This window comes from Eptesicus fuscus, chromosome 2 (genome assembly GCF_027574615.1).
Source record: "Eptesicus fuscus isolate TK198812 chromosome 2, DD_ASM_mEF_20220401, whole genome shotgun sequence".
NCBI lineage: Eukaryota > Metazoa > Chordata > Mammalia > Chiroptera > Vespertilionidae > Eptesicus > Eptesicus fuscus.
The window spans coordinates 75,714,188-75,728,528 of NC_072474.1; positions in this window are offsets into that span (position 1 = coordinate 75,714,188).

Here is a 14,341-nt window from a genome sequence, read left to right on the forward strand (position 1 = left end):
TTCCCCTTAAAATACTAGTAAGAAAATTTTAAAGAAGAATAAATGCTATTATGTTTACATTTTCTCTTTTTACAAAGTCAGAGGCATTTAAAAACTCATATACAACGTTTTCTGATACATTTTTATATGCAAAGTCTAGTAATATTCATATTTATTACTCCTCGTTTGATCACATTTTAAATCTGACATCTAGAGAGAGACAATTATTTATCTGAAGTCTAAATATCAAAAAGTATGAGCCTGGAAGAAACTCTTTCTAGAATGAATTTGCTGAGAGAAGGTAAGAAAGAGTAGAGATTAGTCATGGTTTGGGGATAGGGACCCATTCTATTACTCATGTATGTCCTCCACACCATTTTGTTCTCTATTTGGTAAACAGTTTATTATTTTTACAAATCCAGGTAAAGAGAGGACATACTGCTAACAGATGATAATTTTGCCAACTTTGATCTTATGTCTTTAATAAAATTTTGTTGACCTGCTTCCATATTTCCATTACTGTGTTCTGTTTTTGGAAAATTTGTGAAGATGACTATTTCCAAAATAATCAAGATGTTCTATCCATTTGATTGCTGCTTTTTGATATTTTTTAATGCCTGGCAGCTGAGATCAACAAATATTGATCTCCCCCCAACATGGATTCTACTTTCCTAACCTTGACAGAACTGAAAGTTTAGAACAGAACAAAGAAAAAAGATCCAAGAATATGTTATATAATGTATATATTATATTATTTGTGTGTATATATATATATATACAAGTATATATATATATGTATATATGTATATGTATATGTATATGTATATATATACACACACACATATATATTAATATGCAAATTGGTCGGGACGCCATCACGTAATGACCAATCAGCAGGCTGCATGTGCAGCAGGGGTGGGTGGATGGAGACTTGCAGCATCGGGGACGGGGTGGAGGGGCAGGGCCCGGTGGAGGGTGGCCTGTACTCCCCACATGGCAGCGGCAGTTGTGAGCACTCCCGATGGCCACTGCTGCTTGCCCAGAAGGACCACAGGTTCCTTCTGCCAAGTGGCATCAGAGCCGCTCTGCTGGGAAACCTCTGTACCATTAGCAAAGGCAGGTGAGCAAGGGAAAGCCCAGCAGCGAAGGCATGTGAGGGAAAGTCCGAGCTCCACAGCTAAGAGCTCCCAGCCCAGCCATGCCCCACCTTGGCCTCCAGCACCACGGGTCAGGGGTTCTGAGAAAGGCAGCTCCTTCCTGTGGCTCCTCAAACTCCCAGGCCGCCTCCATCGCCCCTCAACGCCCCTCCGGTCAGGGCCGGGAATTGGTGGAGGCCTCCAGGTGTCCAGGAAACCAATGTAGAGAATTTCCTCTAGCAGCCAGACCCAGTGACCCAGGGCCGAAGGGAGACCTGCACCCTCCGGTGCAGCCAGGAGAAACCTGGAAGACATGGTCTGCCCATCACCAGATGAGCACACCCGATAGGTTAAGCACGGGGAAGCTCATGGCTGATGGCCACTGCCACTTGCCCTGGGCTGGCCCGGGCCTCCGGCAAGCCGCCAATGGCCACTGTTGCTTGCCCAGGGCCAGCCCGGGGCTCTGGCAAGCCACCAATGGCTGCTGCTGCTGCAAGGGCCCAAGGCTCAGGCAATGAGGGATGGGTGAGATTCAGGCAAGCCGCAGTGGCTGCAATGACTGAGGCTCAGGCAGCCTCACGGCCAGTAGTGGCAGCAGCAGAGGCATGATGGGGGCGTCACCTTCTCCTGATCGCAGGGTCACCTCCCGCAGAAGGAGGCCAGAGGCAGCAGCAGCAAGGGGGTGATGGGGGCAGTGCCTTCCCCTGATCAGCTGGTCACCTCCCGCAGAGGGAGGCCAGACTGTGGCTTAGGCCCACTCCCTGCAGCTTAGGACATCCCTTGAGGGCTCCTGGACTGTGAGAAAGGGCATGCTGGGCTGAGGTACCCCCTCCCCCCAGTGCATGAATTTCGTGCACCAGGCCTCTAGTATGCTAATAAAAGGGTAATATGCAAATTGGTCAGGACACCCTCACAGTAATGACTGAACAGCAGGTTGCAGGGGCGACCAGGCCAGCAGGGGGGCAGTTAGGGGTGACCAGGCCAGCAGGAGGGCAGTTAGCGGTGATCAGGCTGGCAGGCAGAGGTGGTTAGGGGTGATCAGGCTGGCATGGGGTTGGCAGTTAGGGGCGATCAGGCAGGCAGGCAAGTGAGAAGTTAGAAGCCAGAGGTCCCGGATTGTGAGAGAGATGTCTAACTGCTGGTTTAGACCCGATCCTGCAGGCATCCCCTGAGGGGTCCCGAATTGGAGAGGGTGCAGGCTGGGCTGGGGGGACCCACTTCATGCACAAATTTCATGCACCAGGTCTCTAGTCTATACTAATAAACGTGTAATATGCAAATTGGTCAGGACGCCCTCACAGTAACGACTGAACAGCAGGCTTCATGGGGCAACCAGGCCGGCAGGGGGATTAGTGAGGGATGACCCGACCAAACATCTTCCGGATGTCCAACTTCCTTCCAGACAGTTAGTGGGTGACCACGCTGGCAGGGGGGCATTTAGGGGGCGACCAGGCCTGCAGGAGGGCAGTTAGGGGGTGACCAGGCCAGCAAGGGGGCAGTTAGGGGGTGACCAGGCCAGCAATGGTGCAGTTAGGGGGCGACCAGGCTGGCAGGGGGGCAGTTAGTGGGCAACCAGGCTGGCAGGGACCAGTTAGGGGGTGATCATGTCAGTAAGGAGAGGCAGTTAGGGGTGATCTAGCAGGCAGGCAGGTGAGTGGTTAGGAGCCAATGGTCCCGGATTGTGAGAAGGATGTCCGACTGCCGGTTTAGTCCGCGTCCCTCAGGGATCAGGCCTAAACTGGCAGTCAGGCATCCCCCAAGGGGTCCTGGATTGGAGAGGGTGCAGGCCTGGCTGAGGGACCCTCCCCCGCCTCCATGCACAAATTTCATGTACTGGGCCTCTAGTATATATATATATGATATGTATATATATATATGATCTCTCAACACATAATAATCTGGCCACTCAGTGTATATCCTATATAATAAAAGGCTAATATGTACATTGTCCCCTCGACCAGGAGTTTGACCAGCAGGCAGGCCAGCCAACCGCCCATGTCTCCTCCCCCTGGCCTGGCTGGCCGGACCCCACCCATGCACGAATTCATGCACTGGGCCATATATATATTGTACACTCATGCTCTCTATCCATCTCTCTCTCTCTCTCTCTCTCTCTCTCTATATATATATATATATATATATATATATATATATATATGATCTCTCAACACATAATAATCTGGCCACTCAGTGTATATCCTATATAATAAAATATATATATATATATGTATATATATATACATAGAGAGAGAGAGAGAGAGAGAGAGAGATGGATAGAGAGCATGAGCGTACAATCAGTATAATCATTAGCTATTGGATAAGCCTATATTACGATCTATAAGATTGTCTCCCATGAAATGGAGTGATTTTTCTGCTATATATTATACTGTTTCTTCCTGAATTAAATTATTTATGACATTGACCCTAGCATATTCTCTTGTTGTTGCCATCTCCCCTAGGCTGCCATGTACATTCATATTTCCCTGAATATCTCTGGCTCTTCGGTTGCAATTATAAAGTCTAGCAACATATTGGTCATGGTAGAAAACAGGTTCTATTCCTGGTGGCATATTTCTGGGTGCAGTTAGTTCTGCTCAGGATTGTATATTACTGTGGAACCTTGGTTCTCAGACTTAATTTGTTCTGGAAGACTGTTTGAGAAGCAAATTGTTCAAAAACCAAATCATTTTTTCCCCATTAGGAATAATGTAAATTGAATTAATCCATTTCAGACCCCTAAGTGATTCCCTGTTTTAACCTTTCTTATATAATACGTGTCTAATATACTGTTTAATCTATCAATAAACACTTTAAAAACAAAAAGGACATGAAATGTAAATGAAATTTTAACAAAAAGGATGTGATCAGACATGTGACCATCTCTATCATACTTTGCAATTATTTCTTTTTAAGCTCTATTGTTGTTTTCACAACTTTCCTTTTCACTTTGCTGCTATCACTAACCTTCTTAGGACCCTGGTGACTTACTGTCCATATTTAATAATAATAATAAGCAGCAAAAAACACAAAAATATTCATAGCACAATTTTCTGAGATATTAACAATATCAGGTCCATTGGTAAATTGATTTATACTCATGCAGTCTCTCCTTTGTGGCCTGAGAGACAGGTGACTGACCAGATATCAACATGAAAGGACTGTCAGCTTGAGAACCGAAGTTTTGTTCAACAATTGAGACATTTTCTGTGAACAACTTGGTGGAGAACTGAATTGTTTGAGATGGGAGACGTTTGAGAACCAAGATTTGACTATATGTTCTTATTACATCATTACCTCACAATTTCTACACAAATCCTCATAGCTACATTAAAGATGAATTGACAAGAAAATAATGTATATCACATGTATAAGGAATCATGTTTGTTATAGTTTACTCATCAATCCATTTTATGTTTCTGTGGTGTTCAACATTATACCTCACATTGGAGAAATTTTAAGTTGGGGAGATGCAATGATTGGTATAATTGCATGATTCCCATGTTGAAAAATGAATCCTCCTCTTCTGTGGACTCCATTTCTTAAACATATTGTATTTATAAAGTAATAATTTGTAGTCCATATTTTTAATCAAATTGCCAATCAGAGCCTCTGATCAATACTAATAGAACTGAATAACAGTTTAATTTATTGATTGTCTGAACTTGTCAGACACTGAGAATGTGAAGATGAAGGAAGAATAGTTTTGGCTTTCAAGGTGTTTATAGTCTTGTGGGAAACATCTGCATCAATGTACACTGAGTTCATGTACTATAATCCCAAAGCAAAGACAACTCATTTACATTTTATGCTGTCTTATAATCTTTTATTAGATAAATACGATTTTCATTAAACTTTTTGAAATTAGGGAAAAGTTTTCATGTCTGTTTCTGAGTGGGTTATCACTAGCCCAAGCTGTAATGGTAAAGGCATTTACAGTGGGTTTTTTGAATGGGGGGTATTTCTATGTAGTGGGTGGGATACAGTAGAAAATGTTAGATTTACTCCAAACCTGTCAAATGTATCCAAACCACAAGAGGGAGAAATAACTGTTTTGCAAGAGGAATTCTAGAAGAAATCTTTTATGAATGCTGGTTGACATTTCTGACCTGGGCAGGACCTCAGAGGAGATTATTCTCTGGTGAGCGATGTGGCATGAATGAACAGTGGAAGTCTGGGGTTTACTATACCCATGCAGAATATAACCCTTCATATTCTAGGCTCTTATTTCTTTTACTGGTGATATTGAAAGCATAGGAGGGTCTCACTCGAAAGCCTTTATTAATATACATGATTTGTCTCTCTCCCTCACACAAACACACATAAACACTCAGACTTAAACACACACACATTGATACACAAAGCCTCCAGTGATTTGGACAATGCTATTTATGGAAAAGGCAGGCGCTGGTTCCCAAATCCTGCAGTAATTACTTTATTTCTTGAAGCATGAGATTTGATTACCCATATATTATTATGCATGATGCATAATATTTTTGCCTGTCACTTCATGCAGCTATTCTAAAAAAGCCTCACAATTTAGTTCAAGAAGACCAATGTTTTGCATAGGCGGAGCAAGTTAGTGGCAAGCTCTGCCAAGAAATCTATGGGGTTTTAGCAGCCCAAAAGTAGAAACTGGACAGACCAGTATTTTTTAAGGGAAAGTTCTTACAAATAAGTCTGGAGGTTTGAAAAGGTGAGTGAATTTGAAGATTGGAGCATGTACCTACTAATTAAATACTACATGATGAAACATAATTCTTAAACTCGAGCAGAGATTGAGCTCCAAATAATAAGAGGGGACATAGGCTAATTCATTTCTTTTACATATGATTCAATAACCAATGTCAGTCACCCCAGGAAATGTAATAAAATGAGATTCCAAAAGCACAACTTTTAAGATGGTAAATGGCTAGATATGGTAACATTGAAAGGAAACATTTGTGCTCAGTAAAGGATGCCATAGACAAAATAAGGTGATAAAGGACTACTTGGGAGATGGTATTTGAATTTTCCAAAATCAAGAAGGGATCAATTTTTAGAACATTTAGTGAATTCTTTAAGAACAAGTAAATGGCAGGAAATGAAAAATTGGCAAAGGATATGAGTTGGCAATTTAGACAAGGGAAAGCCTGATTTGCCAAGGAGTATATAAAGTAATAACCCAAGAAATGGAAATTAACACACTGAAATACTATATTACATACACCAGATTAGTCATAATTAAAAAGCAACGTGGTACCAAGGTTGGAGATGATGTGGGAAACTAAAACGTTTATGCTTTGCTAGTGAGAATGTAAATAGGTCATTTATTTATTTATTTATTTATTTATTTATTTATTTATTTATTTTCTTTCTTTCTTTTTGGGATGCCAACCGCCAGTCCTTAGTGAAAGTAAGAATAAGTATGCCTTATGACCTCTTCAACCTATGGATATATGCCAGGAAATTTTTTCACAAGTCATTAAGAAAACATGTTTAGGGGTTTATTTGTGGTATTGGGAAGATGAAGGCAGAACAGGTTTTTATCACTAGGAGAATGACTAAGTTAACTGTAGTGGATCATAGTAAGGAAAATCACACAACAATGAGAAACAATGAACTAGATGTACATACAGATCTCAAGTATATTGACAAAGCAAAGATAAGGAACATAATAAGAGTCACAGCCTAATGCCAGTTTGATCAATTAATGCATGACATACAAATTCATTTGTAAATTTGTCATTTAAAATAAGAAATATATATGTACTCTTTGTCTTCAACTCTGGGCCAGAGCTCCTAAAAGCTTTGTGGTTTTCTAAATGACAAGGGTGTTGGAGTATCTTTTGTTCTAACTTGTGGTCTTTTAAAATTTTTATTTTTATTTTTCAATTACAGTTGACATAAATATCCTATATAATAAAGAGGTAATATGCAAATTGACCATCACTCCAACACACATGATGGCTGCCCCCATGTGGACACAAGTTGGCCACCACAAGATGGCCAGCAGGGAGAGGGCAGTTGGGGGCGACCAGGCCTTCAGGGGAGGACAGTTGGGGGGGACTCAGGCCTGCAGGGGAGGGCAGTTAGGGGTGATCAGGCCTGCAGGGGAGGGCAGTTAGGGGTGATCAGGCCTGCAGGGGAGGGCAGTTAGGGGCAATCGGGCCGGCAGGGGAGGGCATTTGGGGGTAACCAGGCCTGCAGGGGAGCAGTTAGGTGTCGATCAGGCTGGCAGGGGAGTGGCTAAGGGGGTGATCAGGCTGGCAGGCAGAAGCTGTTAGGGGCAATAAGGAAGGCAGGCAGGCGAATGGTTGGGAGCCAGCAGTCCTGGATTGTGAGAGGGATCCCAGATTGGAGAGGGTGCAGGCTGGGCTGAGGGACACTCCCCCCCCCGTGCATGAATTTTGTGCACTGGGCCTCTAGTTATATTATATTCAGATGTACAGCACAGTGACTAGACATTTTGATGTTACAGACTTATCACCCTAATAAGTCTAGTGCCCATCTGACATCATATATAATTATTTAAATATTATTGACTATATTCTCAATGCTGTACTTTACATTCCCATGACTATTTCATAATTGGAAATTTGTACTTCTTTATCCCTTCACTTTTTTCACTCATCCCAACCCCCTTCCTTCTGGCAACCATCAATTTGTTCCCTGTATCTGTAAGTTTGTTTATTTTGTATTTTAGAATCCATATCAGTAAGGTCAGGGTATTGTCATGATTATCATAGCTATTTTTAGACTATTATTACATGCTAGAGGCCTGATGCATGAAATTCATGCAAGGGGCTTGGCCCTCACAGCCGTGGTGGCTTGCCTCGGCCCTCGCAGCCCCAGCTTCATCCAGAAGGTAGTCCCAAAGGACATCTGGTCTAATTAGCATATTACCCTTTTATTATTATAGACTAGTAGCCCGTTTGCATGAAGATTCGTGCAATAGACCTTCATTCACCTGGCTGCCTGCACCAGTTTTCTGCCGGCACCGGGGACCCAGGCTTTGGCTGTGGCCACCGCCTTCTACCTTCTTTCAGGGTCCCGGTGCCTGCAGAAAACGGGTGCAGGTGAAAACTGCACCCTAGCGTCCCTGTGACCCGATCGCAGGAGCGAGCCGCCCCCCCAGGTCGGCTCGCTCCTGCGATCGGAGCACGCACCCGGCTGGCACCCAAGGCCCAGAAAGCCCCGGGTGGCTTCCCGGGCCTTGGGCTCCGCCCACACCCCAGCGTCCCTGAGACCCGATCGCAGGAGCGAGCCGACCCCCCAGGTCGGCTCGCTCCTGCGATGTGAGCACGCACCCGGCTGGTGCCCAAGACCCGGAAAGCCCCGGGCGGCTTCCTGGGCCTTGGGCCCCGCCGCACCCCAGCGTCCCTGCGACCCGATCGCAGGAGCCGGTTAGGCTGGCTCCTGTGATGGGAGCAGGTGCTTCCCTGCAACTGTTTCCTGGTGGGCGTGGTTGATGGGCATGGCTTGGTTGGTGGGCGTGGCTTGGGCGTAGCGAAGGTGCGGTCAATTTGCATATTTGTCTATTATAAGGTAAGACTAGACACCCAGTGCATGAAATTCGTGCACGGGTGGGGGGGGGGGTCCCCTCAGCCCAGCCTGCACCCTCTCCAATCTGGGACCCCTTGGGGGATGTCCGACTGCCGGTTTAGGCCCAATCCCTAGGACATCCCTCTCACAATCCGGAACCACTGGCTCCTAACTGCTCACCTGTCTGCCTGCCTGATCTCCCCTAACTGCCCTCCCCCGCTGGCCTGGTCACCCCCAACTGCCCCCCCCCCCCGCTGGCCTGGTTGCCCCCAACTTCTTCCCCCTCCCCTCCCCCGCGTCCTGGTCACCCCCAACTGCCCCCCTGATGGCCTGGTTGCCCCCAACTGCCTCCCCACCAGCCTGATTGCTCCTCACTGCCCCCCTCTGCCGGACTGACCCCTCATTCCCCCCCCCCCCCCCCGCCTGCCTGGTCACCCCCAACTGCCCCCCCCTGCTGGCCTGGTTACCCCATGCAGCCTGTTGTTCAGTTGTTTGGTTGCCCCTCACTGCCCCTCCTGCCAGCCTGGTTGCCCCACGCAGCCCACTGCTCAGTCGTTTGGTCAGCCCTCACTAACCCCCCTGCCGGCCTGGTCGCCTCATGCAGCCTGCTTGTTCAGTCATTTGTTTGTCCCTCACTAACCCCCCTGCCAGCCTGGTTGTCCCACGCAGCCTGTTCGGTTGTCTGTGCGGTTGTTTCGGTTGCGACAGTTGCTTAGGCAAATATATATATATATATATATATATATATATATATATATATATATATATATATATAAATATATATTTTATAATTTGCAAATTAGGACTGCCGCATTGCTAAGTCAAAAGGGCACCATTCATGTAAAATACAAACTGCAGCATTGTGGTCCTGTGATAAATTCCTTTAAACTCTTAAAATATTTGACTGCATTTGCCATTGAATGTGCAGGCTAATTTGGCAAATATTGACATATTTATAATGTTATTATAGGCTCATGTAACTGTATACTTATATATACTCTATAAGGCTCAAGTTTTGTATCTTTTTTTACTTTCTATAAGGCTCAAACTTTTGTTTCTTTTCTGCTATAAGTGTATAACCTAGATGAGAGTCTGATATAGCAGGACCTTAATAAAAATTGCTGAATGAATAAATAAGGTTCCCTACCCACCTGGTCATTCATTCATGTATACAGTATATCTCTTCACCTATTTTAGTATACTTGAATCTCAAATAAATGTCATTTAATGATGTTTATAAGGTTTCCATAATGGCTTTGTAAAGCTTTTGTTAGGTTAATTCCTAGATACTCTGTTGTAACTGATATATACAACTTATGATTAAAATTTTTTTTTTTTACAAAATACTGTTGGACTCATTTAGATATTCCTTAACATAGAATTTTTGTGAATATACTTACAAATGGGGATAACCTGTAATATTAATTTTTGAGTATCTGTGTAATTTTGCGAAATATGTTATGCTGTGCTGTTCTTATGAAAATTAGAGGCAGTTTTGCCTTTATTTCTGTTCTCCACGATGAATTATAGATGTTGTGGGTTCTCGTGTGCTCCTTGGGTGGTTGGTAAACATTGCCTGAATAAACTGTCTGGTTGGTGGCTTCTTTTGGAAAGAATTTTTTTATCTATCATTCCATTATTTTTAGTAGTTGTTGAGTTATTGCAGTTTTCTATTTCTTACTGGCCAATTTTGGCCATCAAAAGATGCATTTACAATTTAAAAAACCTGCTGTTCAGTGGGTTTCCCTCTCTCATTTGAATTTTGCTTATTTTATTTCAGGTATTTATTTCTTAATGAATCTTGAGCTTGCCTGTATTGGTTGCCTTTTAAAAACAGATTTAGTTTTGTTAATCCTTTCTTACTGTTGCCATTTCATTGATTTCTGCCCTGTGCCAGAAGCCTGAGTTGCAACCCTGTGGCCTTGAGCTTTCAGGAAGGAGACGGATTTACACCCCAAGCATGTGCAGTTTACTCCCTGGCTCTGACCTCAGTGGTCCTGATCCTGCGCAGCCTTTGTGCCAGACCTTGGTCCCCTCTCAAGCTGAGCCTCTGGGGTGAGGCGCTGCTATACCATGACCCTGATTGGGGAGTCAGGGGAGGTGTTGGTGGGGATTGGAGTTTGCCTGATAGGTGGAATGTGCTAGATTCCTGAAGGATGAGTCTGGGATGAGGAGCCCCAGATGCTTTTCATTTAGGACTCCCTTGCCACTCCTGTAGATCTCGCGAGATCCCACTAAACGGGGCTTCCTTCGGGAAGAGTGGTCACGGCAGCAGTGCTTTGGGCCTGATCCCACTGTCCTCTGAGCCACCCGTGATGCTGCTGTTCTACCTGGAACTGCACTTACTCCCCCTCGAAACGAAAAAAGCACACCCTTCGGGCTCCAACTGCCCCCGGCTTGGCTTCCTGGGAAATCCCACCAATCCCACACTCCACCCACCCGGACAAGGGTCTGTGAATTGTGTGAATGAAGAGGAAAGCGGGGTTTGTGGAGCTCCTACTCAGGTCTGCAGGGGGAGAAGGAGAGGGAGGATGCTGGAGACTGGCAGTGGAAGGCGGCCAAAGCGGACAGCACCGGCTATTTATCAGGTGAGCTCCCATTTATCTATTCATGTCCTCTGCTGGCCCAACACACCTGCTTTTCTGATTTCAGAATGGAACTACAGGCGTCCAGGTTGTTGCCGCCTTGGGCCTTTGCAAATGCGGGACTGGGCCTCAGGGTTCACCGGAGTATCCATCATTATACTATAGTATCATACAGAGTATTTTCACTTCCCTAGCAATCCTCTGTGCTTCACCTGTTCATGCCTCTAACCTCAGCGCCCGGCAACCACTGCTCTTTTTACTGTATCTATACTTTTGCCTTTTCCAGAAATGTCATATAGTTGGATTCATAAAGCATGTAATCTGTTCAGATTGGCTTTTTTCACTTAGTAATATACATTTAAGTTTCCTTCATTTATTTTCCTTGTTTTATAGCTCATCTCCCTTTAGCACTGAATAATATGCTGTTGTCTGATACATATGCCAGTTTATTTATCCATTCACTTACTAAAGAACATCTTGATCACTTCCGAATTTTGGCAAGTATGAATGAAACTGCTATAAGCATTCCCTGAGCAGGTTTTTGTGTGGACATAAAATTTCATCTCCTTTGGGTAAATACCACGGAGTACAATGGCTGTATCCTAGGGTAAGAATCTGTTTAGTTTTGTGAGAAATAGCTTTCCCAAGTGACCATACCATTTTGTATTCACACCAGCAATAAATGAGAATTCCTGCTGTTTAAATTCTCCTTAGCATTTGGCGTTGTCAGTGTCCCACATTTTGGCCATTCTAATAGGTGTGTAGTAATATCTTATTTTGATTTGCATTTTCCTGATAACATATGATGTGGAGTTTCTTTTCACATGCTCATTTGCCATTTAGATATCTTCTTTGGTGAGGTGACTGTTAAGGTTTTTGGCCCATTTTAATTGGATTATTTGTTTTCTTATCATTGTGTTTTAAGAGTTCTTTGTAATATTTTCAATAACAGTCCTTTGTCAGATATGTCTTTTTAAAAAAATATATATTTTATTGATTTTTTACAGAGAGGAAGAGAGAGGGATAGAGAGCTAGAAACATCGATGAGAGAGAAACATCGATCAGCTGCCTCTTGCACACCCCCTACTGGGGATGTGCCCGCAACCAAGGTACATGCCCTTTACCGGAATCGAACCTGGGACCCTTGAGTCCGCAGGCCGACGCTCTATCCACTGAGCCAAACCGGTTTCGGCTCAGATATGTCTTTTGCAAATCTTTTCTCTCAGTCTTTGGCTTGCCTTTTTATTTTCTTTACATTATCTTTCACAGATCAAAAATTTTTAATTTTAATGAAGTCCAGCTTATCACTTTATTATTTTTTTTTCATGCATCTTACTTTTGATGTCATGTCTGACTAAAAGTCATTGCCATATGCAAGGTCATTTAGGTTTTCTCCAATGTTTTCTTCTAGGAGCTTTATAGTTTTGCATTTTACTATGGTCAATTTTGATATTTGTGAAGAGCATAAGCTCCGTGTCTTGATTCATTTGTTTTTGCATGTGGATGTCCAATGGTTGCAGCACCACTTTTGAAAAGGATATCTAAAAGACTTCTTCCTTTTTAATTGTATTGCTTTTGCCCTGTCAAAGAGCAGTTGACTATATTTAATGTGGGTCTATTTCTGGGCTCTCTGTTGTGTTCCACTGTTCTATTTGTTTACCTTTCACCAATCTCACACTGTCTTGACTACTTTAGTTTAATGGTACATCTCACTAGATCTACAGGAGTGGCAAGGGAGTCTTGAATGAGAAACACCTGGGTGCTGCAGGTGCCAGAGGCCCCTCATCCCAGACTCATCTTTAAGGAATCTGGCACATTCCACCTATCAAGCAAACTCCAATCCCCACCAACACCTCCCCTGACTCCCCAATCAGGGTCACAGTATAGTGGAGACTCACCCCAGAGGCTCAGCTTGAGAGGGGACCAAGGTCTGGCCCAAAGGCTGCGCAGGATCAGGAGTCAGGTAGTGTCAGTTCTCCAACTTTTTTTTCTCCTTTAATTTTGTGTTGATGATTCTGGATCTTTTGCCTATTCAAATGAACTTTAGACTTTGTCAATATCCACAACATCACTGGCTGAGATTTTGATTGGGATTGTATTGAATCTATAGATGAAGTTGGGAAGAATGGACATCTTGACAATATTGAATTTTCCTATCCATGAATATGGAATATCCCTCCATTTACTTAGTTCTTTGATTTTGTTCATCAGATTTTTGCTCATAGAGATCTTGTATGTATTTTGTTAGATTTATAGCTAAGTGTTTCATTTTTGGAGTGCTAGTGTAAATGTTATTGTGTTTTTAATTTTGAATTCCACTTGTTATTGCTGGTATACAGAAAAATGATTGAGTTCTGTATATTAACCTTGTATCCTTCATCCTTGCTGCAATGGCTTATTAGTTCTAGTATCTGGTTGATTTTTTTTCAGATTTTTACATAAATGTTCATCTGCAAATAAAGACAGTTTTATTTCTTTCTTTCCAGTCTGTATACCTTTTATTTCCTTTAGTTGTCTTATTGAATTATCTATTACTTCCAATATGATGTTGAAAAGGGGGTGGTGAGAAAGGACATTCTTTCCTTGTTTCTGGCCTTAGTGGGAAAGCTCCAAGTTTCTCACCACTAAGTATGGCATTAGCTGTAGTGTCTTTATAAATGTGAAGAAATTTCCTCTCTATTCCAAGTTTAACGAGAGCTGTTATGCTAAATGGGTGTTGGATTTTGTCAGCTACTTTTTTTTTGTATCTATTGATAGGATTATGGTATTTTTTTCTTTTCAGGCTGTTGAATATATTAATTGGATTTAAATGTTGAACCACCTTTGAATGTCTGGGATAAATCCCACTTTGTTGCAGTGTATAAATCGTTTTATATATTGTTGGATTTAATTTACAAATATTTTGTTGAGGATTTTTATGTCTCTGTTCATGAGAAATATTGATCTGTGGTTGTCTTTGTCTGATTTTGGTATTAGGATAATTTATGCCTCATCAGATTATCTTTTAATCTGATTTATGATGGATTTCTGAATACATTCTCTGTGTGTAAAAAGAATGTAATTCTATGTTTACTAGACATATACATTTTTTGATATATCATTAGGTCATATTTGTTAAAA